The sequence below is a fragment of the Acinonyx jubatus genome, chromosome D1, assembly GCF_027475565.1.
Source record: "Acinonyx jubatus isolate Ajub_Pintada_27869175 chromosome D1, VMU_Ajub_asm_v1.0, whole genome shotgun sequence".
Lineage (NCBI taxonomy): Eukaryota > Metazoa > Chordata > Mammalia > Carnivora > Felidae > Acinonyx > Acinonyx jubatus.
Genome location: NC_069390.1, coordinates 26,502,457 through 26,530,305, shown reverse-complemented (window position 1 = coordinate 26,530,305; position 27,849 = coordinate 26,502,457). Strand labels below are relative to the sequence as shown.

The 27,849-nt window shown below is 44.1% G+C and overlaps 1 long non-coding RNA gene across 4 annotated transcripts in view; it reads left to right on the top strand.

The window, feature by feature from the left end:
- The window catches only part of LOC113603409 (uncharacterized), a 60,124-nt gene extending 32,546 nt beyond the window's left edge, over window positions 1–27,578 (top strand). For 3 of the 4 annotated variants that reach the window (XR_003424991.2, XR_003424989.2, XR_003424990.2), the window contains one exon: window positions 2,324–2,409. This is a non-coding gene — a long non-coding RNA (uncharacterized LOC113603409). Of the gene's footprint in view, window positions 1–2,323; window positions 2,410–25,645 lie in introns of those variants that run through there. The other variant, XR_008290402.1, reaches the window with a different exon arrangement.
- The last annotated feature ends 271 nt before the right edge of the window (window positions 27,579–27,849 follow it).

Here is a 27,849-nt window from a genome sequence, read left to right as displayed (position 1 = left end):
AAAACAAATCTGTCCCTTAGAGTGAGAGGTGACTTAAACACTCACACAGCCTCCCCAAGTGTGGTGAAGAGATCCTGTCTCCCCTCTGCAACCAGGTTCTCTTCACCTGGAACATGGTGCTGTCATTATGCAATGTCCCTGTTGGCAGAGGTGTTTGGGCCCCTTGTTTTCAAGTCTGTGCCATTTCCAAGAAGGAGCTGTGGCCTTTGAGTAGGACTGAGCTACTGAATAGCAGCCCCAGTGCCAAGTGAAGGAGCCAAGAAGAGGCAGAGAAGAGAAAGTCACGACTGTCACACAAAGATGAGACAGCCGCCCCCCGTGGTAGCTGGATGGCAGTCCTGTTGTCCTGCAGCGGCCTTGGGGGCAGAATGGGGTCAAAGTCGGGCTGCGGGCAGAAAGAAGGCAGGCCAGGCCAAGCAAGAGAGAAGGGCAAAGCCCCTGGGTGGTAGGATGTGAGAAAAGTTACTTTCGTCAGGAGGGTATCACTCGACATTCAAATCCAGCGCCCCATGAATTCATAAAAGCCAGGCTCAAGGAAAAGTTTTTCCTGTTAGACTTAACCACATCATCAATAACAATAATCACTGTTACTATTTCTTAAGTGTTTAATCCAAAGCCAGTATTGAAGTTATCGACTGAAGTCCTGACGAAGGTCTAATTCACTCACCCAGCATGTATTTATTGAGTTTCTACTTAAGTCAGGCACTACCCTAGGCACTTAGGGCAGACCAAAGGCTAGGACAGACAAAACCCTGGTCCCAGCGGCAGGGCCACCACATGCAATTAACAACACATCACTCTAGGGGGCACCGTATGATGCCTGGGTTACTTTGTGTATTGAGCAGCCTGGCGGCCCCTGTCTGCGGTGCTCTCATTCTAGCAGATGTAATCGAATACCGATAAGGTGGGCAGAATTCTCCTATTACAGTTTGAGACACAGAGGGCTAAGTAACTTGCTGAGTTTTTCAGCCCCAAAGGACTGAGCCACAATTTATACCTAAAGAACTTGCAATCCACCTGTGCCACGTATGTGCCATTCTCTCCCTGGTGGGTGTAGAGATGAAGGGGTAGACAGGCTCATAGAGGCAGAGCTGGGTTGGTTGGCCCAGTAGCAGTACTGTGTCCTGACTGGATAGACTGGAACCAGCTCAGCGGTAACAGAGAATCTCTTGGGGAAGGCTGACTTAGGAAGGTTTGATAACATGAGCTGCCTTCATAGTAAGGGTGGGGGGACTGGCCTTTTTATTTTGATCAGCTGGGGACTTATGTAGAAAGGTCCATCCCTGGGTAGACCTTGCTGTCTTGCAGGGCCAGAGGCAGCTATTGATTCTTGCACGTATTTATCGTTTATGAAATATCCTAGTTCTATTGGCAGAGAAGTTGGTCCAGGTTTGTAAGGGTAGGCTCCAAACTCCTCTGGTTGAGAATGGAGTAGGACAGGTGCCCTTGGACAGGTTTCCTGAATAAAGTGAGCATGTGCAGCGAGAACGGAGAAGGTGCTCTCGTCTGATGAGCTCATTCTGCTAGGGTTGGATCTAGTTTTCAGCGAACAGCATGAGTCTTGCCTTTGGACCAGACTCTGTGCTACCCCAGTCATGAAAGGAGGACAGCCACGTCTACGTTCTTCTGCCTTTTGTCCAAGCTTCTGTCTTGAAGGAAGAAAGATGGCCTCTGGTTGTCGTCCCCTCCTCTTCTGCTGGGTGTCCCTTCTCCCACCTGCAGGTGCACCCGTGTGTGGCTTCTGAGCCAAACTTCTGAGACCTGAACTGGGCCGCCAGAGATCTAATGGCTGCTGCTTTGGCGCGGCAACCCTTGAGACTTGACACAGTTTTTCGTTAGCCCCCTGGAGAAATGGAGAGGCTAAAGCAATAGAGGACAGAAGGTTATTTGGTGCCGGAGACTGGGAAAAGGGGAAAGGTAGAGGGAAGCTCGGTGTCCTAAAAACAAATTTCACCTCCCTCTCCGTTTTACCTAAGACGGGTGTTGCCTAGACAGCGTAAGTTCTGCAAAAGTGATTTTCGTGATGGTTTGGGCCAGGGGTGACAAACGTCTGGCACATTTGCTGTCATCTGTCTTCTCCCCACACCTTCTCCTGGCCACTGGGATGGTAGCTTCAGACCCTTCTCATTTTTTTTTTTTTTAATATATGAAATGTATTGTCTTCAGACCCTTCTCAAATCAGCATTCCATGCAGGCTCCATCCATCATAGTTGGCCTTTGAGATGAAGTCCCCTCCCTGTGCCTGTTTAGAGACCTTTTGCTGTGAGTTCTTTATGGTAGCTTTTTCCTGAGGTATCTCATCTTATTGTTGTGTCTTTCGCAGAACCTGGAAAGTCCGAACACAATTTGGTGGTTGACTCACAGAATGTCCTCTGAATCGATGACCTTCGGTGTGTGCCAAAGCTGACTGACTCACTGGTCTCTTCCCCCAACCAGGCTGGTTCTCTGGGCTCGGCAGGAGTCCTGACTGAGACCTCTCCTTACTCCATATTCTCTTTATTACTAATGAGGCGTGGTTCCTTAATTACTAGGTGCTGGATACGAGAATTGATTTCCTTTGTTTCAGTGAATTTAGGAAAAGGCTTATGAATATTTCTTGCGCTTGACATGAACTGCTTGATTTTTTTTTTTTTTTTATTTCCGGCCTGCAAAGGTCACTGAAGGGAGACAAGGCAAAGTGACGCCTAGAGCATCAACAAGTATGAAATTCACCTTTATCATTGAAGCATTCAGATCCTTTGATACACGTTCCCTGGACACTCTGCTGCCTTATTTAAAGTGAAAAACAACCAGAATGTGGGAGGTGCCCCAGGTAGCTCAATATTCTGTGAGCTAAATGAGTGATATCAGTATATTAAATCACTAATAGCCCTCGTTGTAAAAAACTGTTCCAACATAGATGAGCCTAAATTTCCTACCTTAGGGTGTCCCACCTCTTGAACATAACTGACTCCTTAATGATTCAGAGTTTCAAAGCCTCAGGGTCCTAATCCTGAGAAGCAGAGAGTGGGGAAATTTTGCTGAAGTTTGTTGGCTGGCTACGGGATCTATTAAGAAATTGTCTTTGTTGGTATTAAATCCAAGACTTTTTTTTTTAAGCCATTTTTTTTTTTTCTCATGAAAACCGTAAAGTTAATGAAGGTAGAGGCTGGTTAGAATTTCATTTAATGGATGAGCTCTTTCTCTAAGTCTTGGAGCGCTTATGTCTGAGGGCAAAATGTGTAGTTGTGATGATCTGTGTTGGCCATTCCAGCACAAATAGCCTGAGGTTGCAATGGTTAGAATCATCCACACTGTCCCTGCCAAAACACGGATCCTGGCAGGTCACCTAGCCTCTGTTGGCCTCAGTTTCCTCCTCTGTAAAATGGGCGGAATAATCAGGCAAGGTGCAGTATTTAACCTAAGTGAGGAAAGTGGATTATTATTGCCCTAAAAAACCTGTAGAAAGACATTAAAAATATTTTTATTCAATTGCACGTTGAAATTTATTTTTAAAATAGGGTTTGTTGAGGCATCTGGGTGGCTCAGTCAGTTAAGTGTCTGACTCTTGATTTCGGCTCAGGTCATGATCTCATGGCTCACGAGTTTGAGCCCCGTGTAGGGCTGTGCTCTGACAGTGTTGAGCATGCTTGGGATTCTGTCTTTGTCCCTCTCTCCCTCTCTCTCTGCCACTCCCCCACATGTGCACACTCCCCCCACCCCGCCCCCGACCACATAAATAAATAAACTTAAAAAAAAAGATAAAATAGGATTTGTTGAATGGGTGATGGATATTAACAAGGGCACTTGTGAAAAGCACTGGGTGTTACATGTAGGTGATGAAATCACTAAATTCTACACCTTGCCAAAATGAAGCTCTCTACCCATTAACTAATAACTCCCTATTTTCCTCTTCCCCAGTCCCTGATAAACACCATTCTATTTTCTGTCTCTAGGAACCTGACTATTCTAGATGCGTCATATAAATGGGACCGTTTCTAGTCATTTTTATAAATGGGTCTTCTTAAAAAATATGAACTTAGCCTAATGAATATGTAATTCAGCATCCTGATTTCTTAACATTTTAAACATCTTATAAGATATTATAAACATCTTTTTGTATTGCTACATCCTCTATATGAACATACCCGCAAAGGCTGGGCGTTATCACATTGAGTGGATGTATCATTCATTATTATTCCTCCATAGTTTCATCTGCTTGCTATTTTAAAGAATGTGTTGAAAACAGTTCTGTGTAGAGCTTTTGTCATATTGAGGCTCGCGGTCTTTAGGGCAGATTCAAGAACTTAATGACTGGCTTGCAGGGAATGAGAACATTTTCAGGCTCGTGATCTACATTACCGAATGGCTAGGAAAAATTTTCAGATGATGTCATTGACAGCTGGGTGGGCTTCCTCCGGGGCTGTGAGGTCCTAGTCTCTTAGGACGGTGACCTTGTAGGGTTGATTCAAGCACTGACTGTGGTGGTGGGAGGGGCAAGGATAGTTCCAAAATTCCTCTGTGGGAGAGGGTTAGACATGCTGATGTCTTCATTAGGGGGGAAGCAGAACATGTGAAACAAGCCCTGTTTTCCCTCTCAACATGTGCTTTTTCGGGGGCAGCCTGGAGGTGTGCTGATGGCGGTTATGGAGAGTATAGAGCCTTCTCCCACCCTAAACCACCTTTGGTTCCTCCAGCTGGTGGGATGGGCACTAGTGACCTTTTAAATCTTTCCCATCTCTGTGTTTTTGTGATTCCAGGGCTCTGCCACTGTGCAGGTCCACTGGCTGGACTCATCCACTTTAGTTTTCTCATGTCAGCGTGGGTCATCCAAACCTCTCTTTGGTTCTGTCCCAAGTGTCACAGAGAGGTGGACCCACCCTCTCCCTTCCCAGGAAAGCCCGTGTTGCAATGAGCACTCCTGTGCTTCTCCCCAGTGCTTTCTCGGTAGCACAATCGGATGACACTGCTCTCGCTGCCCTCAGCTGCCCTCTGAGAAGACGTCACAACCGCGAAAGATCCCAATCAGTCTGCTTTCTCCCTGTGGCACTGTGTGCTTTGGCTGCCTGGCCAGAAAGCTGGGCCTATTTTTACCTATCATTCTGATACTATCTCGGGTATAATTGGAATTGAGCTCTCAGTGTGGAAATTCTTACTCAGAACACAAAGGATTGAAGAGAACTCGGAGGCTGAACTCTGGAAGGACTCTTGCCCGACTCCTCTTGGCAGAGATGGCTCTGGTTTCTCGGAGCAGTGGTATGGCCAACAGGTGGGTGTTGCCCAGGAAATTGTTTTTTCGACTTTCTCAGTAGCTATGGGCCATGGGGAACACTGCCATTTCCGGCCTTCTCTGCATTATTTGATGAAAATGCAGGTGAACTGCCCTGTGGTTTAATTCCAATGGCAGAGCAGTTAGCATTTGCTGGCTTTTCTTGTCCCAGTGGGAACGCTGGTTTGCATCTCACTGTGCTTCCCTTGAGATGTTGTGTGGGGTCCTTTAACCTGCAACGTGCCCCTCTGAGTGACGCCCACCCAGATTCCAATCAGATCTAAACCAATGGTCTCAGCCTTGAGAGCTACCTGTGTGTGTAAAGGCCTACAAGTGCTGCCCACACCAGCAATATCAGCTGAAGAGTGTTTTCAAGGGACATCATTTCAATGATCCGTGACATCTGTTTCTTTTCTGAGTTTTTCCCTGCACAGCTAATGCAATGATTGTTTTTAAATTAGATTCTCTTTTTTTCTCTCATTCCTGTTATTTCTTATGTGAGGCTGATTCTAACATAATAGCAAACAATGGACGCACATTTCCTAGACAAAGTCATGATTTTATGAAGACAGGAAAGGGCTTATGATAATTTCTGTGAAATCCATATTTGATCGTTCTTCTCCTTTCTCAGCTGAGAGGTGAGTTCTGACAGTGCTCAGTACAAAAAAGATAAGGTTGTGGTTTTCTTTTTTACATTTTAACTATTTTAAAATCTTTATTATGGAACCAAAGCAGGCAGAAGTGGAATAACTCAACATACCCTAGATAGCTACCTCCAAGGCTCCATGTTGATCAACCTTTGGCCAATTCTGCCTCTTCTGATCTCCATCCACTCGCTGACTCCAGATTCCTTTGGAGCCTATCTTAGACATCCTGTCATTTCACACCTAAGTTTTGTACTATGTAGCTCTAGAAGAGAAATATTCCCTTGAAAAGTCTATCTCTACTTTTTAAATGGAGAAACATGTGGAACATTTTCAGAGAGGATTTAGAAAAGGATGATACTCTCTCTCTTTAATTAAAAATTGATTAAACTAATCCACATTAATTGTTACTAGGACAGACGTATTAGGACTAGGAATGGGAATAGATACAATTAAAGAGAAGTCATTCAGAAGGATATGTTGTAATTTTTTAGTCACTTGTTAAAATCAAGGCTTTATTCTGCAGACACAATTATTCACTTGGTTCAGAATTATATACGTTGAATGTATCTCACCAGAGGTAAGCTCAGGTCCAACTGATTTACTTTTCCATTTGCGTGACTGTGGGTTAGTCATGTTAGCTTTGTCTAGATGTCTCCAAGCATTTTTGACTGCATACTTCTATCAGTAAAGAATTAAGCGTGTATCCATAGTATGAATTATTTATTTAGAGGTGGTCTGTATACTCTATTATGGTGGTAAGTGAAGTATATTGTAAACCACATATAAAATAGAAACTAAAGAATTAACTGATAAATAGGTTATCAGCAGGTCTAATAGGTACAGCAGGTCTAATATTTTCTTCCTGCCCTCAGTGGATATTCTTGTGTGTGCCCCAATTTGAAGACAACTGGAGAAGGCAGTGCGAGGCAATATACATCATAGCGAGGTATCAGTTGTCAAGCAGGACTGCCTGGGTTTGAATCCTGGTGCCGCTGCTCCTTAGCTGTGTGATTTTGTACACATAACTTAGCTCCTCTAAATCTGTCCTCTCATTTGTAATACGAAGGCATTCATGCCTTATAGGGTATCGTAAGGTTTAATCCTTGCGCAGTGCCCATTGTGTGGTAAGCGTTCAATACATTTTAGCTAATAATGATGACGATGATAATGCAGTCCTAGAGGGCTAGACCAAGGTTTGGCTTCCTCTTTGTACAGAGTGCCTGGCACACACTTATTGGCACTTATTTCAGTGTTCGGTGTGCTGATGGTGGTGTGGGTGATGACACTTATGGGGATGGTCATACTGATGACCAAAAACACAGCGTACGTATCGTCACTCACTCGGTTTTATTTGCATTGATGATGATGGTGACAGTATGATGACGGTTACAGGGACGGTCACATTGAGAGTGGTGAATATGACCAGCAGCAGAAGCCCTTTTGCATTCCCTATTGGAACTACATCATCAGTGTTTGCATTTGTCTTTCCTAAGAATTTACCCATCTGACAAATATGTTGACTAACTTGTTTTGCTGTCTCCCTTCCTGGCCTCTCTGCCCTGTTGATCTGTTGTGCTGCTCTGCCCTCCTATTGTGCTCTCGTGTCTCCATCTCTCTGCAGAGCCTGCTGCTCCGCTTGCCCACACACAGGTCCAGGAGACGAACCAGCCCCTGTTCAGTGCAGGGCCATTTCTTTGCCAGTGGCTATTTGGTTCTCATGTCAAAGAAGCTGCCTATCAGCCCCTGAGGACTATGGGTAGTGCTAGAACCTATGAAGTGTGGCCCTTTATGGCCTTATGCAAGACCACAAGGCCTTTATGGTCTGTGTCTTTTCAGGTGTGAAAAAGGGCAGATGTGGTAGGAAGTAAACGCATCTGCTTATGTAAATCTGGGGCAAACGCCCAAACCTGATCAGGCAGAGGTTCCTGGAATGCTCTTGTTCAGGAAGTCTGCCATCCAGCTCTGTGCCTCTGCTTCCCAAGGGAGGGAAGAGGGCTCCTGAGAAGGGCTGGATCCCCACTGACATGAGATCTCAAGAAAGCTCTTGAGGAAGGACTTTCTCCTTTCCAAAATCAAGACAAAGGAAGGCTAGGGTTGTCCCCAGTGGAGCCAAAAGTAAGGGTAATTACAATAAAAATTTGCCTTAGGCTCTTTTTCTGGGGGCTTGTGTTTTTCCCATGAACCTCGTTGGCTGGGCTTTTGGGAAATATGCCCCACCCCCTCCAGGAGTGGTTCAGATTTTAAATGTTTAAGAAATTCAAAGGTCTGAGGTTGACATTTCATTGGAAGCACCCTGAACTCTTTCATTCTAGATATTGACTTGGGAATTAATCTCTTTAGGGAATTCCAAATAGAGTGGCACCTCATACCCTTCCATTTTTAATCTTTGTCTATAGACCATGTGGTATCTACCTCTAATATTCTGAAAATGAGTACTGACACCTAAGAATATATGTTTATCTCTTCATACTAATTCCTCAACTGGGATGTTGCTCTTGTCTCAAAATGACTAGAGTATGGAGTAAGTGATTCTGTAGAATGAGATTATGTGCTCCTAAAACACTAGCTAGGGGGGAATTGCTCTTTAATACAAATATTCTAATGATTTCAAATACTTTATCAGTTCTATACTTAATTCTAAATAGTCTTGGGGTTAAAATACACTTATCTAATAACCAAACAGTCATGCTATTCCAAACAGTTTGGGATTGCCTTCCCATCCACGGTTTTGGAAGTTTCCTTGGCTGGGAGACTCTAGGCCAGGGAAGAGAAATATATTTCTATTTGTGACTCTGATGAAGTGGACTGCATCCTTTGGATAGTCACTCGAACAAGGACTGGTCACGGGACTGATTTTTCAAGCAGAGGTGAAAATGAAAGCCAGGCTGCTGTGTGGTTGGAGAGATGGAGCTTGCGTCCATACTTAGGAGCATTGTTTGGGCTAAACATGGCGGACTTGCCAGTCACATGTATCATCTCCCTTTTCCAAATCCAACCCCTGATGATAGGAAAGGAATAAAAGAGAAGAAATACGTCCATCCACGGATGAACAGATACACAAAATATGGTACATCCACACAATGGAATATTATCCAGCCATGAAAAGACATGAAGTCTATGTCTACAAAATGGATGAATCCTGAAAATGTTACGCGAAGTGAAAGAGACCAGTCACAAAAGGTCACATATTGTACGATTCTGTTTATTTGAAAAGCCCCAACTAGGCAAATCCATAGGAATAGAAAGCAGATTGGTGGTTTCCAGGGGATGGGACCGAGGAGAAGCAGGGAGTGACTGCTTAATAGGTATGGGGTTTCCTCTTGGGGTGATGAAAATGTTTGGAACTAGATAGAGGTGATGGTTGCACAACATTGTGAATGCACTAATTGCCACTGAATTGTATAATTTAAAGTGGTTAAAATGAATTTTATGTCGTGTACATTTTACCTTGAAAAACACGGGTAAAGGGGCAAGAGGAGACATCACTGCAGACATTTCCCAAATTTTGGAATATGAAAAACATTTGAAGAGATGGCAATTGACTTAACAGAGTGGAGGAAGCAATAACCTAAGTGACTAAGGGAGGAGGATAGGGGGTTGGTACCAATGAGAAATGAGCCACATTACTGGTCAGAACCATAGAAAGGCTGAGGCTTGGAGATACCAGATGCTACAGCAGGTAGCAATAAACAGGGAGATTTCTTGAAATTCAAGATATAGAGAATTAGGATGCTAAGGTCTTTTTTTTCCCCTATGCCAAGCAGCCAGGAGATCCTTTCCTGCCCCTTTCTCTGAGTTGGAAAGACCTAGAGACAGTCAAGTGCAGGCTGGGATCCCATCTTAAAAACAAGGGAGAAGTTCAAGTTGACAGGTGAGACACCAGCTGTCTTTAGAATGCCCACAGCCAGGATTGAACCAGCCCCTTAGATTATCCTGCCCCAAGAAGAAGACTGGAATATTCCTTTCCAAAGAAACTGACTAGTCCAAAAGAAAACACCCATTTTCTTAATAAGACCCTTCTTTGGGGGACTTCCTCAGTAAAAAGGCAGCTCACTACATCAGCTCCTGGGGATGCTCCTGGTCAGGGTCCACCAGGACCCCAGACCTTCTAATTGGTTGTATGATACTTTAGTTTTAATTATGGAAAGACAGGCTCACTTTTGATGAAGCTTCTAATATGAAAGAGAGAATAAAATAAAGAGGAAAAAAAACCTTGGTAGTATAAAGAGAAAAGAAACTTGGCAGGAAAAGAAAATAAGTTAAAAAACAGAAACTTTCATATAATTAATACCCTTTGGAGACATAAAGAGAATATTGCATCCCTGAAAGAAGTAAAAGTTGCTATGGAAACAGATAAATTAGAGGAGAGAAAAGAGCTCCTGGAAATTTAAAGAGTGAACAACAAAATAAAAGTGAAAAATTAGACAGAAGATTGGAAGATAATGTTGAAAGAATAAAACTTCAGATTTCAAAAACAATGCAGAATCAACTTGGGAGGTGGTATGCAACCAGAAGAAATTTCTGGAGACTAGAGGAAAGGGAGGGATCTATTATGTGTCTATGAGTCTACGTGTCTATGTGTCTGTCTGTCTATCTATCTATCTGTTTTTAAAGTAGGCTTCATACTCAACCCAACATGGGGCTTGAACTCACAACCGTGAGATTAAGACCTGAGCTGAGGTCAAGAATTGGATGTTTAACTGACTAAGAAAAGTTTCTGGAACAAAAGGCCATGAGGTTTCCAGATCGAAAAGATTCACCTTGTATTCAGAAAAAAACGGAGTGAAAAAACTTCATTGAAACCCATTCCTGTGAAAGTTTAGGACAAGAAGACCCAAAATTTTTCAGAGGGTAAAGTGGGTCATATACAAAGGACATGGACCCAGAATGGCATCAGACTTCTCTTGGACAATACTGAATGCTAAAAGAAAAGAAGCAATGCCTTACAATTTCCAAGAAAAAAAAAAAGATTTTTAACCGGAATTCTATATCCAGTTCAACCAAAATCCTGATGTAAGGGAGGAATTAAAATATTATCAGACATAGAAGGACTCTAAAATTTTACCTCCTATGCACCTGATCTCAGAAGGTATTGGAAAATCTACTTCGCCAAAACAAGGACGTGTATCAAGAAAGTAGACATGGGATCTGGGAACCAGGGATGCCACACAATACAGGGCACAGCCAGGGTGTGGGGGTGGGTTCCCAAGAACGTGGCAAGGATGAACGGTTCTTGAATGGACAGCACCAGAGGAAGAAACAAAAGGGATATTTGACCACCTTAAGCATTTGGAAATAATATTCAAAATCTGTATAACAGATATGTCACAACATTTGTATAAAAACAGAAGACACAAAGAAAGTCAGACAAATGAAGAGTAAACAAGGCAATGCTTAACTCCTGGAAAAACAAAAATAAAAAAGCTTTCAAGAAAGGAAATGCAGGCTTCTTGGTTGGCTCAATCAGTTACGCATCTGACTCTTGATTTCTGCTCAGGTCGTGATCCTGGGATCACAGGATTGAGCTCCACATTGGGCTCTGTGTGGCGTGTAGAACCTGCTTGGGATTGTCTCTATCTCCCTCTCTCTGCCCCTCCCCTGCTAATGCTCTCTCTCTCTCTCTCTCTCTCTCTCTCTCTTTCTCAAAATAAGTAAATAAACATTAAAAAAAAAAAAGAAGAAAGGAAATGCAGTCATGGTATACCACCTGACTAATTGGTGGATAATAATGTGCATAGTCACTGAGTTTGGTTTGACCCCAAGTTGTGACATTTTGGAGGAAGGGGCAGGGACAGTGGGGTATAAAAGAGCTAAATCTAAACCTTCATTGGTGATAATGTCTAAAATTGACGTCAAATAATGGCAGCACAGGGACATTATTTCGAGATGGGGTTGCAAATACCAGAAGAAAAGCCAAGAGAGGCAAAAGTGCTTGCCTCTTCAAACAGAACTTAGCAGGTGATGGCGGGGGGAACAGGAACTTGCTGTTTCCTTGTTGTTATCGTGACCCTTTTGGTGCCGTCAACCAGGTTTTCAACAATGTTGAAAATTTTAAAAACATGTATTCGTCGAAAATAAAAACTAGTTTAAAATATTTGCCATGGTGGAGGGTGTCAATGGATGAATGCCAAGACTAGACAGTTTTGGTGACTTCCCTGTATTCGCACCCCGAATGAGCCCAGATAAAAACGAGTGGCATTTACTGGACATTTATAATATACCAGCCTCTCCGCACCGTCTCTATGAATGTTTACCACAACCCTGTGAAGGAGGCTCTTTTCCTCTCTTCTTTCCCAGATGAGTAAACCCAGGGAGGGAAGTGACTTGCCCAGGGCCCTGCGGTCAGCAGCCTGGAGGTGTGGAACTAGGATTCAAACCAGGTCTAGGAGACCCCTCAGCCTGTGTGCTCGCCATTGCAGTTTTGCCACCTGGCCTTGTCCTCTGAATCTTCTCGAAGTGCTCTTAGGGCCTAATTGTCTGCGCCCTGTGCTGAATGCTGTAAAGGTGAATCACGGTGGGCACAGCGCACCATGACTCCTGTTGAGTGTAACAGGTCAGAAATCATGGAAATGCACACCCATTGCCCATTGACTCGGTGCTGGAACACAGTGAGGGGGTGGTGCAGAGAGCGCCGGAGGGCCTGTAATTTGGGGGACCCAGATGCGATTCAGGGGTGGGGTACTGGTGGGCAGGGACGTGAGAGAAAGAAAGCTGTTCTTCTGGGCCAAACCTATCCCTCATCACTTAATCCATCACCATGGAACTCCCCTGTCCCCTTCTACAAGCTCCCTCCAAGACCCACTTTCCAGTTTCTCTTTGTGTTCAAATCTGATGTTCTTTTTCAAGGAGTTGATTTCATTTTCCTCCTGTATAAAATATAAAGGTGGACTTACTTTTAATTGAGAAATACAGAAAAGCAAAAATAAATCACTCAAACACTTGGCCACATTTCCCCTTTGTTTCTTTAAAATTCATTTTTATTTGTTTTTTAATCAAACAAATACACATTTATAGCTTAAACATTCAAATAGTGCCCCAGGGTTATAACGGCCAAGCATAGTCCTTCCTAGCTCAGCACTCCAGTTTTTTCGGGGGCTGCTTCTGGTCCTTATCTCCATTGTTCCCAACATGTTTAAATGACTTTTCTTATTGATTGATTGAGTTTATTGCCATTCAAAATGAGGACTTGGATCAATCACTTACGGCGCCTTCCTCTCGCTGTGCCCACTTTCCCCATCTGTATTCACAGTCCTGCCCATCTGCCAGGGAGTAATATCACCATGTTGAGTAGTCAAGAGTCACTATTTATGTGATAACTACGCAGAATGTTCACAGCTGAGCCACTTAATGTACTAGGAGGAGATATTATTTCTTTCACCAGTCCTCATCCTCTACCCCCGCCCTCCACCTCCCCCAGCATTCACAATTACATTTTTCCTTTGCTTGATCTTCCAAGTACCTGTCACTAATTTTTCTCTCAACTCCTTTCTCCAAATTTCAGTAAGACTTTTTTTTTTCCCTCTCAAGAAGATTATCTCATCGGGTAGCCTACCAGTTCCACCTTTTTCCCTGTAGACGTCTCTCCCAGAACCCTCCACTTGGTGGTCATTCCTACTGGCTGCTCCACTGTCTTCCTGGGATTTCTGACCTTGCCTCCATCATCCCAGGAATTCTGGTCTCACTGTTCCTGTGTTCGATCAGTTGTGTCCTGGATCCCATGTTTTTCTGTCTCTTGAGTTTATTCCCTTCGTTGGATCTAATTCACCACCTACGAACTTCCTAAGAAAGACTGAAAGATAAGTTTTTTGAATTCTGGACTGAATTTTGAAGTCACCAGCCCAGAAGCCTTTATTGCTACACCACGATTCCCCTTGCACTGTAGATAGTCCCCCTTCTATGTCCCCAGCTTGCCGTGCACCCATCCCCCAGGACAACAGTGTTGAGTGTCCTCGTTTGGCACGAGGCCACTGCCCATGCCCAGTAAGTGCCAATCAACAGCACCTGTCCTAATAATACCTTAGCCTCAACACCCAAGGTTTCAGTTGTATTAATCACCTAATAAAGAAACCTTCACAAGTGCTAATTACTAGTCTAGTCTTCATATGAGGCCCATTTAAAGAGGTGCCATTTCAGAAGCTGTCGTGCTGATAGTCACTTAACAAACGTTTATTAAGTGTCTACCATATACAGGACACCATGATAGAGCTTTAACATTTAGTCCTCATGGCAATCCTGCGAAGTGGGCATTATTGCCAAATGTAAGTGAGGGAACAGTTTCAGAGAATAAAGCTTCTTCAGCTAGTCATTCACCACATGTACTGAGAACCTACTATGTGCTGGGTGAGGAGGATACTGTGAGGGGCAGGCCCACACGTCTCTGGCCTCTCGGAGAGTCTAGGTGAGCCAAAGGAGACAGACATCAAGCAAATAATTTTACAAATAGTTTATTAAATACATTCGAGACAAGTGCCATGAGACAGAAGTATGAAGTGCCGTGTCCCCTAATCTGGGGAATTGGGGGCTGTTTTCTGGAGGCAGCATAGTAGGTCTGTAAGATTAGTGAGAGTTGGCCAAATGAAATGAGATGTCAGGAAGGGAGAGAGGGAGGAAAGAGCAGGAGCTAAGCCTCAGGGGTGGGAAGGGGTTTGCAGAAGTGAGGAACTAACAGGCCAGTGTGACCAGAACTGAGCGGAATGATGTGGCATAAAGCTCAGTGGGGACATGTCAAAGAGCAGATGGTGAAGGGTTTGTGTGCTGGGACCTGAACACTCTCTCTGAGGGACCTGAACACTCTCTCTGAAGACAAAGGGAGGCAATGAAGAGTTTTGATCAACGGGCATGAAATGATGAGATTTATTCTATAAAAACTCCTTGTGGTTGTTATGGGGACACTACATTGGAGGAGACAAGAGTGGACATGGGGAGAGCCAAGGAAAGGCTGCTCCGGATGTCACAACTGTGCTGACAGCTGCTTGCATTAAAGGGGGTGCCGGTGGAGATGAGGACAAGGACGTCTGTGGCAAGAGGCTTGTTCAAGGTCACATGAAGCAGAGTCGGGAGCTAAACCCAGCCCTTGTGGTGGAAAGGCCAGCACTCTTTCTGATACATGAGAACCGCTTCTTATTCTGTGCAAGGGTGAGAGGGTACACACGCAGTTTCTCTCCCCGGGCACTGGTTGGGGAGTTATAACCGAATAGTCGTGAAGAATCTCTTCCTAGTGCAATGATAGAGCTCCTAAATTAGGCTGTGTAATATGTCCGTCATCTGGGATAGAAGAAGAAAACAGTCACTGCTTTTAAGAGTGTGCACATCCTAATAAAGCCTATAGGAATGTAAACAGGGTCCTCAAACAATACTAAACACGAGGGAGTTGTAGAAGCTCTAGAATCTCACACAGCTCTTAGGATCACAGTCCCAGCGCTACACTTTTTGACTCTGACTACACTACACCCAGCAATATCTTTGTGGTCCTGGAACCATACATACATCCTCCTAAACAGACTTAAAATAACATTACTCTTGGCCTTACCCTGATTCTCAATCCTGGCCAGAAATTGTGTTTCTCAGAAACAACGGTGACATATTTTGAAATTATTTTATTATGTTTTAAGTCTCACTATCCTCCTAAATAATTGATCTTCATGGATTTATTGATCAATGCTTAAAAACCTCATTAGTGAACTTCTTGGTCACACGGCCAGTAGGTGTGAAGTTTGAGAATTTAACCAACCATATGACCTAAATTCCCTGCAACATTCTTAGTTTCCATACATAAAAACCATCTTTAGAACATGTACCAAATTTAAGCTTGAAAATAGAATTCACCTCCCAGGCAAAGTGTGTAGGAACTTAAGAGTACAGCTAACCTTTGAAAAATAGGAGTTTGAACTGCATGGGTCCGCTTATATGCGGATTTTTCCCTGATAAATACAGTAAAGCACTGTGAATGTATTTCTCTTCTTAATAATCTTCTTAATATTTTCTTGTCTCTAGCTTGCTTTATTATAAGAATACAGCATATAAAGGATGCCTGGGTGACTCAGTCGGTTAAACGCCCAGCTCTTGATTTCAGCTCAGGTCATGATCGTGGGATTGAGACCCACATAGGGCTCCATGCTGACAGTGCAGATCCTGCTTGGGATTGTCTCTCTCCTTCTCTCCCTGTCCCTCCCACTGTCTCTCTCTCCCTCTCCAAATAAATAAATAAACTAAAAAAAAAAAAAAAAAAACACACAGTATGTAATACATATAAACTAGAAAATCTGTGTTCATCAGCTGTTTATGTTATTATGGCTTCTGGTCAATAGTAGGCTTTTAGTAATGTTTTTGGGGGAGTCAAAGCTATATGTGAATTTTTGACTGTGCAGGCGGTCAGCACCCCTAACCCCCATTGTTGTTCATGGGTCAACTGTGTGTGTTTCCAATGGAAACTCTGGAGTTCAGTTTCAAAAGGGAGGCAGAAACCCATGGACCTAAGCTCCTAGACTAGGAAGTCTCTTGCAGATGCCTTGAGAATTCAGGTTGTGCCCTTTGGACCCTCTCCTAGCTGCCATATGGATGGGGCAGGGCTGAGTGAAAAAAAAAAAAGTACTGTTTATGGAACATGATTTATTTTCAAAGGTTGTAAAACTCCGTGTTACCTGGCCCAGACCTTAATGAAATAGTTTGAAGAACACGAAGAAAGTACACATGAAGTTCAGTGGCAAGCTGGTAAATATTTATTGACCTAAAGAATGTGCAAATGTAATTTATAGATCACAAATGATACAATAATCTTTATTGTAAATTCCTTATAGCTAGTGGATTCTCACAGAATGCTTCTGAGTTTTGCTCTGGGCTCCTATATCCAGAGTGTAGCCAATCTATTATTTCACTCGATGAACAAACTCAGTGCCCACATGAATGTGGGTTGATATAACAACAAAGCTGTATATCGGGTGTTCAATCATTTGTCAATGATAAGAGCAAGTTCTTTGCTGAACGAAATGATAGTTTGCAAATACTGGAGGAAGACTTCCTCAGGTTTTTTTGCACCATTCATAATGTATTGAATGTATTCACCTTTACAGTAAATACTGTAAATGCACTTCTCTTCTTAATCATTTTCTTAATGTTTTCTTTTGTTTAGCTTGCTTTATTGTAAGAATACAGTATATGATACATATACAAAATATGTGTTCAGCGCCTGTTTATGTTATTATGGCCTCTGGTCCGTAGTAGGCTTTTAGCGATGTTTTTGGGGAGTCAAAAGTTATATGTGGATTTTTGGCTGTGCAGGGGGTCGGCACCCCTAATCCCCGTTGTAGTTCAAGGGCCAACTGTATGTGTTTCCAGTGGAACCTCTGGAGTTCATTTTGAAAAGGGGGGCAGGAACCCATAGATCTCCATAAACACATTTGAAAATTTAATCAGCATTATTAACATTTTTTTCCATCCCTTTCTTAAAAGTCTTGACCAGGGACCAGTAAACTATGGCCTGCAGGCCAAATCCGATCCCCCCAACCTCTCTCTGTAAATAAAGTTTATGGGAACACGGCCATGCCCCATGGTTTCACATATCGTCCGTGGCTGTTTTTGTCCTACAGTGGCAGAAGTGAGTAGGTTAGGCAGAGACTGGCCACAAAGCCCAAAATATTTACTCTCTGGCCCTTTACCGAATAGAGTTTGCCGACTCCAGGTTTGGATAGTCAATAAAACAGGAAATCAGGCCTTGATCCAGTGCTGTTTGCTGATTTCTGTGGTATAACTACTCCCACGGTGGCTAATTTCACTCTTGCAAGGCGCCATCACCAGCCACAGAGTCGGGAAGATTGAACACCCAATAGCGGCTCTAGCTGTACAGCCACAGTACATAGTACATAACTTCAAGAGCATCCATCATGGTAAAATAATGAAGAACTGAAGAGCTTTGAGTATTTATCTTTGTTTCTAAATATAATCTATTTAGTTATGATTTATATCATTGAATTTTTAGTAATGGTTGTGTTTAACGACAAGTGGTCCGCAAAGTTTCGGAGCACGTAACGATCCCTCGGCATGAGCTGGTTCGATTGCTTTCCTGTAGTGCCCAGCCATCTTTTTCTCCCCCATCTCTGGGGGACATCCCCGTCTTCCCAGCACACCTGGCTCCTGAAGTGTCCTGTGCCCTTTTAATGACCCTCTGGCTGTCCAGGGACCCCCGTTTTTCCTGTCTTTGATATCTTGCTCTCACACCGCCCCATTCCCTCTCATCTGCATTCATCAATACTTTGAGTTCTGTAGGAGAACTGGTCTCAGATAGCTGACAGAAATTCACAACAAGGGGATAGCTGATCAAATCTTGGTGGTTGGGGCGCCTGGGTGGCTCAGCTGGTTAAGCGTCCGACTTCAGCTCAGGTCATGATCTCACGGTTCGTGGGTCTGAGCCCTGTGTCGGGCTCTGTGCCGACAGCTCGGAGCCTGGAGCCTGCTTCGGATTCTGTGTGTGTCTCTTTCTCTGTCCCTCCCCCATTCGCACTCTGTCTCTCTCTCTCAAAATAAATACACATTTAAAAAGTTGGTTGTTTCAATAGGCCTCGAAATGGCTGCATTTAAAAAAAAAGATTCTTGTCAACCCAAAGGTTATAGAATCTGAATGTCTGGTCACACTGCAGGTGTAGGAAGTATCTTTGGAATTCTGGGGTGCCAACATCTCTCAGTCCCGGGCAGGAGGTCATCATCTTCTCTACCGGGAAGCACCGGCCCAGACGTGCACCTGATGGCTCTCATTTCTCTAGACAACCTTTTCCTCTTCTCTCTTGGCTTTAGCCCTTACCCTCTCTCCCACTTGTCCTCTGTTTAAACCTCACTGTTGTGGCTGAGGTGAGGCAGGTGTTATATAGACTAGGCGGGGAGAGGATCAAGAAAACTACAGCTGTTTGTGCTTATCCAGAACCTTCGGCTCCTGCCTTGTGTGGTCTTGGCTGATACTTGACATATCTGGTGTTTCGTCAGAATTAGTGTGTTCTCTGTTCCGGCCAGCTCTGCCGTCTGGCACCTTGGCGTGTTGTGACGGGTAGAACTGCCAATGGGAAGACAACATAGCCATTGAGAAGTAGGGGCTTGAGTGAGTCTAGGAGATGGGGGGCGAGGGGGCGCTCCCATACAGCCCTTAAGCTGGAGTGGGAGGACATGGGAAGTCACGGCACAGAGGATAAGAAGTGGGATGAAAATGCAGGAGGAGGGAGTTAGGTCAGGCTCTGGAATGATGGAATTAACAAACAAACCAGATGGAGGAAAAAGGCATTTGTGTGTCAACACATATTTATTGAGTATCTTCCATGTTTCAGGGCTTGTCTAGGCCCCGGACTACAGCCAGGGAATAAAACGAAGCCCCTGTTCTAGGTCACTGACATTTCTAGTGGGGTGGGACAGAAACATGGCAGAAGGTAGCAGCAAAAGAACGGGATGAGAGGTCAGGTGAGGAGTGAGATTGTGGAGCGACCATGGGGGCGAGATAAGAATCTCTTGGAAGGTTTTGAGCAGGGGGTGTTACATTCTGACTTGTATGTCAAAATGGCAACTCTGAGTTGATTGCTTTTCAGAAAGCCCAGGTAAGAGGCCGCTGCAAAGTCCGGGTACAGGTTGTTGGGTCACAAGGAGGTGGTGCGAATCCACAAATTCTGGACATGCGGTGAGGACAGATGGGTCATGGGCTGTGAGAGAAACAGAGGAAACCTGGAAAGACTCCAAAGGTTTTGGCCTGAGGAAGTGGATGCATAGGACTTCCATTTACTGAGGTGCAAGGCATAGGGAGGGTGGGGTGGGGGTTAGGGAGAACCAGGAGTTTGGGGGTGGGCATGATAGTTTTGATGGCTTAGTGGATGAGGTGCAGATGTTGAGTCGATGGCTGCATCTATGAATCTGGAACGCAGAGGGAGAGGACGGTGCTGTTGGTATAAGTCAAGGAATCATTTAAAGGCACGAGGCTAGGTTAACTAACCCAAGTGTCCAGGGAGATTCGATACAGAAGAGAACGGGTCTGAGGATGGGGCTTTGGGTCTTGATGTTCAGAGGTGAGGACATAGCAAAGGAGATCCTGTATTTCTAAAATGAGAAGGCATGAAGAATCCTCTTTGTCAGGGCATTTACCCAAGGGTTACCTGGAAATGGTCTAGGGGGTGGGGGGATAAAAAGTCCTCCTGACAGTCCCCTGGACCCAGGCTGGTGGCCTGAGCTATAGCGAGGAGCTCTGCTTCACCCCACTTTCTCAGGGATGGTGACACCTGGCAAAATTTCTCTAAGTCAATTTTATTGATTTATTTTTCTCTTGAAGTCAATTTTATTAAATTTTTTTTCAACGTTTATTTATTTTTTTTGGGACAGAGAGAGACAGAGCATGAACGGGGGAGGGGCAGAGAGAGAGGGAGACAGAATCGGAAACAGGCTCCAGGCTCTGAGCCATCAGCCCAGAGCTTGACGCGGGGCTCGAACTCACAGACCGCGAGATCGTGACCTGGCTGAAGTGGGACGCTTAACCGACTGTGCCACCCAGGCGCCCCTGAAGTCAATTTTAAATTAAAAGGCACGTCATATGGCTTTCCAGTGTGTCATATGGCTTTCCAGTGTGTTCTACAGTGGAGCAAATAACAATAGGATGTGGTAGCCACGAAAAGACTGGGTGCTCCTGAAGTTGTCAGGCTAGAAGAACAAGGAGTGGGTGAATGCCGTCTTGCTACTCCCTAAGTAGAGAAGCCAAGGCGAGCTGTATTGGGAGCACTTTATACCTTGCCTGGCCCACACTGGGTTAAATATCGTTTTCTCCTTCCAAGTCTCTGCTGACTGGTAGCTGTGTGACCTCAGGAAAATTGCTTAACTTCTCAGAGCCTCTGTTTCCTCATTGGTAATGACTATTCCCCCAAAAGGCGTTTGTAAAGATTGAATAATTTTATCTTTTTATTTTATTGTTTTAAAATATTTATTTATTTTTGAGAGAAAGAGAGAGAGAGAGCGCACAGCAGGGGAGAGGCAGAGAGAGAGAGACAGACAGAATCTGAAGCAGGCTCCAGGCTCTGAGCTGTCAGTACAGAGCCTGATGTGGAGGTGGAACTCACGAACTGCTAGATTATGACCTGAGCTGAAGTTGGACGCTCAACTGCCTGAGCCATCCAGGCGCCCCAAGATGAAGTCATTTTTAATAGATTGAAGCCTGTAGTGAACTGCAAAGTTGCATACAAATACGAGGCAGAAGCGGCTGTGCCTATAAGAAAATAGCTCAATTTACACAATAATAGATTCTCACCCTTTGCATAAATACAGGATTTGCATACTCAGGTCACTGGAGCTGGCCTTCTTCAGCACGCAAGTATTCCAATTAGACATGGAAGCACTCTCCACTATTATGTCATATATTTCTTGTGGGCTCAGAGAGAGAAGAAGATGAGCTTACTAGTCATGCCCTGTTGCCATCACCGACTCCTGAGTTGGAAATATGAAGAATTCTCAGCTCCCTCATCTATCTGTCCGTGCTCTTACCTCTGGTGTCCAATCTGCCTCCTTTCTATGCCGATTGCCGGTTGAAAGTGCCTCTGGTCTTCCTCTTCTGAATTCTGTGAAATCAATAAAAAGCAAGAGGCAGCATGCAGGGTGAAGGTGATCCTGTCTGTGATGGCCTCAATTATGGAGTCAGTTTAAGCTAAAGTGTGGGGTGAGCATAAGCCTGGCGGAGGGGGTGTAGGGAGGGTGAGGGCTGAATTACATAAAGGGTCAGGAGATCTGGGTTCTAGCCGTGACATTCACAAACCGTCTCTCTACAACATTTCCATTAGTCGAAGGAAAGGAATTGGATCCCAGATCTTCTAGCTCTTTTCTCTTTGGGACTCTGACTTCACTTGTTTGGAGACTCAGTCTACTTATTTCAGCATCGTTGCACTAGGTGGCGATGTTTCCTTAACCCCAAGCAAGTTTTCATTCTGGGAAAAAAGCCGAGTTTCGTAGCCAGTTTTTTTTTTCTCCCGTGAAAGTGCGAAAGAATGATTTTCTCTCTCTCTCTCTCTCTCTCTCTCTCTCTTTTTTTAAATATAAGAATGATTCTCCAAAGCTGGGGACGAAAGAAGGAACTTTCCTTCTGAACACCTCAGGCAGTTTGTGCTGGAAACAGGGCCTCTGTTTAGAGATTCCTCCTCTCTGCTGGGAGTGGGAACTCAGGCTAGAGCTTTGCATTCTGTGATTGCACAAGGGGTGGGGGCGGCGGGGGGAGGGGAAGAGGCGGGGTCTGGGAGACGATGGAATTGCTGGGTCCTAGGGAGGTTAGGGGGCGGTGGACGGTAGGCAAGAGCTCTGGGCCCGCGTGAGCCCTGCAAAACTCTGCCCGGAGAAGCGCACTGGACGCCAACTTTTCCGGGCTCCGCAGGAGTAGGCGTGGCCAGATGCTCCCACCAGGGGCTAGGACGGTCCTCCCAGAATCAGACTGCTTTGCTCATGAAGGTCAGAGATGCACGAGGGCAGCATGAAGCCCAGCCTCCTTCTCATGCAGATGGGGAAGCTGAGGCCCAGAGCGGGTCAGTTCTCCTAATGCTACCTCCCAGCCAAATTACTTTGTCCTTACACATTTCAAACAGACTTGCCAACTGTCTCATCTTGAGTGTGCAGCTAGCGCATCTAGTAGTTAATTAAGCCTGCGAGCCTCCCGCCCGCCGAGCCCTTGCACCGTGCACATCAGGACGTACTGCACCGGAAGAGTTGGGGTGATTTGCTCAAAGACCTCAAACGGAACACCAATCCAGTGGGGGAGACAACTCATTTAAAGCAACTGCTTATTAACCCGTAGAACAGACCTCATAGTAGGGTCCATTTGTTTATTTGCGTTTAATAATAACGTAGTAATAGCGAACTTTTATTCAGTGGTTCCTATGGACTGGGCCCTGTGCTAAGCACTTAGCATCATTCTATCTATCCTATAGTAATGTCAGCAAATCTGTGAGGCAGCTATCGCTATCTATTTAAATTTTTTTTTAATGTTTATGTACTTTTGAGAGAAGGCGAGAGTGGGGGAGGGGCAGAGAGAGGGAGACACAGAATGGGAAGCAGGCTCCAGGCTCTGAGCGGTCAGCACAGAGCCCAACGCGGGGCTCGAACTCACAGACCGCGAGATCATGACCTGAGCTGAAGTCAGACGCTTAACCGACTGAGCCACCCAGGCGCCCCTGCTGTCTATTTATTATAGAGGTTCAGAAAGGTTGAGTAACTAGCTTAAAGTCACACAGCCGGAAGGAGCAGAGCCAATAGTCACACCCTAATTTCCCTAAGTCAAGCTTTGGTCTTTTAGCCTCCACATTGTGCTTCAGGACGCTCGCTGTCCCCCATTTTTAGGATCTGATACAGAAACTTACCGGAGTTTCTGGAGGACCAGTCACTATCTTATCATGTTCCCGTTGTGACATGAAGGCTCTGTGGTAGCAAGCCAGCTTAGGGCCTAGAGACTTGGTGACATCAGTGTCGCATCTGCAGGACACTCAGAACGCGAACGCACGACATGAGGAGAGATGCTCCCAAAGGAGGCTGTTGGCACCAGGATCCAAGAAGCAGCGAGAATCTGTGTTTGTTTGGAGGTGTTCCCACTACCTGTGAAGGCAGGGATAGTCGGCAGTGTGGTGCCTGAGGAACAGCCACATGACACCGGAGGCTGCTCTAGGGACCGTCCTCCTCCGTGCTAGGCTCAGAGTGTGGCATTTAGTATGCATCACCTCACCTGGGACTCCTGGCGGCGTGTTGCCCCAGGGACAACTTTGTCCCCACCTTACCAGGGGCAATATCTCAAATACAGGAAGTTCCCCTCAACAAACTGATGCCAGATACAGACAGCCTTCAGAAATCCAGGTTTGCGTGTTCTCTCAAAAGGGCACGAAATTGAAATGCTTTATTAAGTTGTGGGATAACAACCAGTTATCCTGGAGCTGCAGTTACTGTTAGAGAAAAAGGGACGAGGATTTCCAGCCTGACAGATTTAGATTCCCCGGCTCCATAACCACGGGAACTTGGGCAAATTACCTAACCTCTTTGAGTCTCAGTTTCCTCATTTTCTAAAAGGGGGCAATATTGCATACGTCCCAGGGTTACAGTGATAGTCAATGAGATGATGTATGTGAACTGCCTGGTGTATTTTGTGCAACGTCGTAAGTGTTCAGTAAATACTAATGATGACGATGAAGGTGGTTACTGTTAATGCCCTTCCAGCGAGCTGCCCACCCTTATTCCAGATCCTTTGTGACCACTGCTGGGGACTTTAGAATCTCTGAACCCACCGAAACCCCGTTTATCCAGAGGGCCTCGCCATTTCTGCCTGCTGATGGCTCATTTGTCTTGGGGATGACCCTCATCCTCCACATTCCCATTCCATGGTTTGCCAGAATCCAGCATTTAGGTAGTGAATTCTCAGGGCTGTAGGAGCTATGGTCTATGAGGAGTTTACTACCTGTGCCTAATAAATGTTCAATGAATAAATAAGAGCCAATAAAACTGTAAAAGCAAGAATAAAAATGAGTATCCTTATAAGCACTTTAGATCTTAAAAGGTCTTTATATTCAGGCTGCTCGGAGTCAAACTTGTATCCAATAAAGATTTTACAAAGGGTCTGGAGTTGCACCACCAAAGGAAGGGGGAGGCTCCAATATCCATCACTGGCCGGATGAACAGCCACCCAGGGCGGGGCCAGTGGCCTTGCGTCTCCAGGTCTGATAAACTCCAGGAAATACATTCAGGCCAAAGTATATTTCCTATCAGTGGAAGAAGACCAGAAATGGAAGAGGGAGACAGGGAGGAGACCTCCCAAGGGCACCTCACTCCAACACTAGGGACTATGAATCTACAACAGGAAGGCTTTAAAAAAGTCGTGTCAGTCTGTCTTGATGATGTTCTAGTAGCTAAATAGAAAGGAGCCATGAGGACGGCCACAAAGACCGTCATATCTCACCTCCATCCACCCACCACATTGCCTGAAATGTTACCATTAGGATTCTTTTCCTTTGGGTTTCCTTTGAGTTTTGAGTTAACAAGTAAGAGTAATGTCTGGAAAATTCTTATTTTACATCCTCAACTTTTGGATTTTCTCTTCTAGATCATAAAGACAAACAATAGTGAGTAACTTCTTGTTGTTTTTTCCTTCTTATTACAAAAGAGATCCACATTCATCATAGAATATTTGCAAAAAGAGATAAGCAAAATTAAGGAAATAAATTCAGCCTATAATGTAATTTCCCAGGGATAGTGATTATTAAAATGTAGGTATTCCCTTCTGCCATTTTCTTTCTTAATGAAACTTTTTTTCCTATGAAATTTAATAGGATACAATGTAACTCTCTTTTCCTTTATATTTAACATTCTTTATTTCTTACTTAGAAAACCTTTTCCTGCGTTATGGAAAATTTTCCTATATTTTCTTCTAAATGTTAATAATTTGTAGTTTTATACAGTTGTTGCCTTTCAGATAAAGTTAGCAATCTACCTAGATTGACATCTGTGGATGGCATAAGGTAGGGACAAGTTCTATTTTTCGCCCCAAATGGATATCCAGGTGTGTATCGAGACCATTCTTTCCCTACTACTCTGCAATTTCACTTTTTGTTGAAAAATCAATGGTCCACGCACGGTGGCTCTCTTTCTGGGCACTCCTGTGTTCCATTGGACTGTCTGTATGTTGGACAAGACAGGGTGGGCTATCCTTTGTTTTGGGTAACGAATAACCCCAACATGTCATGGATTAACATACTAAAGTTATTGTTTTCTTTACTAACAGATCACTGGTGATACAGAATATGCATCAGGGCAACTGTCCTTCATGAATGAAGTCTCTGCATCATTGGGAGCACTCTCTATCCCAAGAAGAGAGACTGGAAAGTGCCCATGAGCTTTTCACAGGCTCCCCAGGAAACGTCACTCATCATTCACTTCCTCTTACAACCCATTAGCCAGTGACTCTCTCAGTAAGAGTTAGACTCATGAGCAAAGGGCTGTGAAGTGCTGTCCGCCATATGCCTGGAAGGGGAGGCTACCCAGATATTGGAAAACACGAGTGATGCCTACCTTCATCTATAACATTGACTGAAAGCGCTGGTCTTAATCATTTTTATAGTAAGACTCCGTACCTAACAGATGAAAGCCTCTGATGCTGTGTTTCGACTTCAAGAAGGCCTTGGCTAGTCTTAGACCTTGGCAATTCCCTACAAGTTGTAGAAAGTGTTTGTGAAGTTCTGAAAAAGATCCCGAATTCACAGCTGAATCAAGGGAGAGTCGACACTGAAAATATCAAGTGTTCTAATTCAGTAACAGAATTTCTCTCCTTTAATCCAGGTCTTCTTTAGTTTCTTTCAATAATGTTTTATAATGTTTTAAAAAAAATTTTTTAAACATTTATTCATTTTTGAGAGACAGAGACAGAGTGTGAGGCGGGGAGGGGCAGAGAGAGGGGGAGACACAGAATCCGAAGCAGGGTCCAGGCTCCGAGCCATCAGCACAGAGCCAGAGGCAGGGCTTGAAATCACGGACCACAGGATCATGACCTGAGCTGAAGTTGGACACCTAACGGACTGAGCCACCCGGGTGCCCCAATGTTTTAGAATGTTTTGCACAGAGGTCTTATACACCTTTTGTTAGATTTTCCCCTAAAATTTGGATATGTTTAAATCCTAGTGTAAATGTTACTTTCAAAGTTTTTTCCATTTTATAAAATCTGTGGTTGATAGGGGCACCTGGGTGGCTCAGTTGGTTTTAACCATCCAACTTCGGCTCAGGCAATGATCTCGCAGTTCACTAGTTCGAGCCCCACGTCAGGCTCAGAGCCTGAAGCCTGTTTCAGATTCTGTGTCTGCCAATCTGCCTCTCCCCCGCTCACACCTGTCTCTCTCTCTCTCTCTCTCTCTCTCTCTCTCTCTCTCTCTCTCTCAAAAATAAATAAAACACTAACAACACAGTTAAAAAAAGAAGTTTAGAATTTGTGGTTGGTAGATAAAAATTTCATTCATATTTTGGTGTTGACCTTGTATCTAGCAACCTTCTGAAACTTCCTTAAATTCTAAAAACTATCTGCAGATTCCCATGGATTTTCTATGTAGTTAATAATGTGATCCACAGATAATGATAATTGCATTCCTTCCTTTTTGATCTTATGCGTTTTCTTTTATTTTCTTTCCTTGCCTGTAGGGGACCTCCAAAATACTGCAGAATGGATGTTGTGAGAGTAACCATATTTGTACTCTCCACAATCTCAAAGGGAACATTTTCAAAGTTTTGATTTTAAATGTATTGGTTGTTATAGGTCTTTTGTAGCTATTCTTTACCAGATTACTTCAGTGTTTGCTTTTTTCTAGTTTTTAAGATTTTGAATAACCAATGGATATTGAATTTTAGCAAATGCTTTTTTTCCTGTATGTATTGAGATGAATAGATGATTTTCTCCCCTTTGATCTTAACAGGTGGAAAATTACATTGATTTTCTCATGATAAAGCAACATTTACACCAGCATCCTGGAATAAGCCAAATTTGAACATGTTGTGTTTCCTTTTTATATATTGTTAGCTTTGACTCGTTAATATTCTGTTTAGGATTTTTCCACATGTTCGTGAGTAAAATTGGCCTGTAATTTTCTTTGCTATGCTGTTCTTGTTGGGTTTCAATATGAAGATGACTTTAGCCTCACACAATAAAATGGAGAGTGTTCTCACTTTTTCTATTTTCTGGAAGAGTTTGTATAAGATTTGCATTATATCTTTAAACATCTTTAAAATTTGCCCGAAGCCATCAAAGATATTTTATTTGTGAGAGGTTTATCTCTGTATGTTTTTAAATTTTTTAAATGTTTATTCCTTTTTGAGAGAGAGAGAGAGAGAGAGAGAGAGAGAGAGAGAGAGAGAGAGACAGAGCATGAGGCGGGCAGGGGCAGAGAGAGAGGGAGACACAGAATCCAAAGGAGGCTCCAGGATCCAAGATGTCAGCACAGAGCC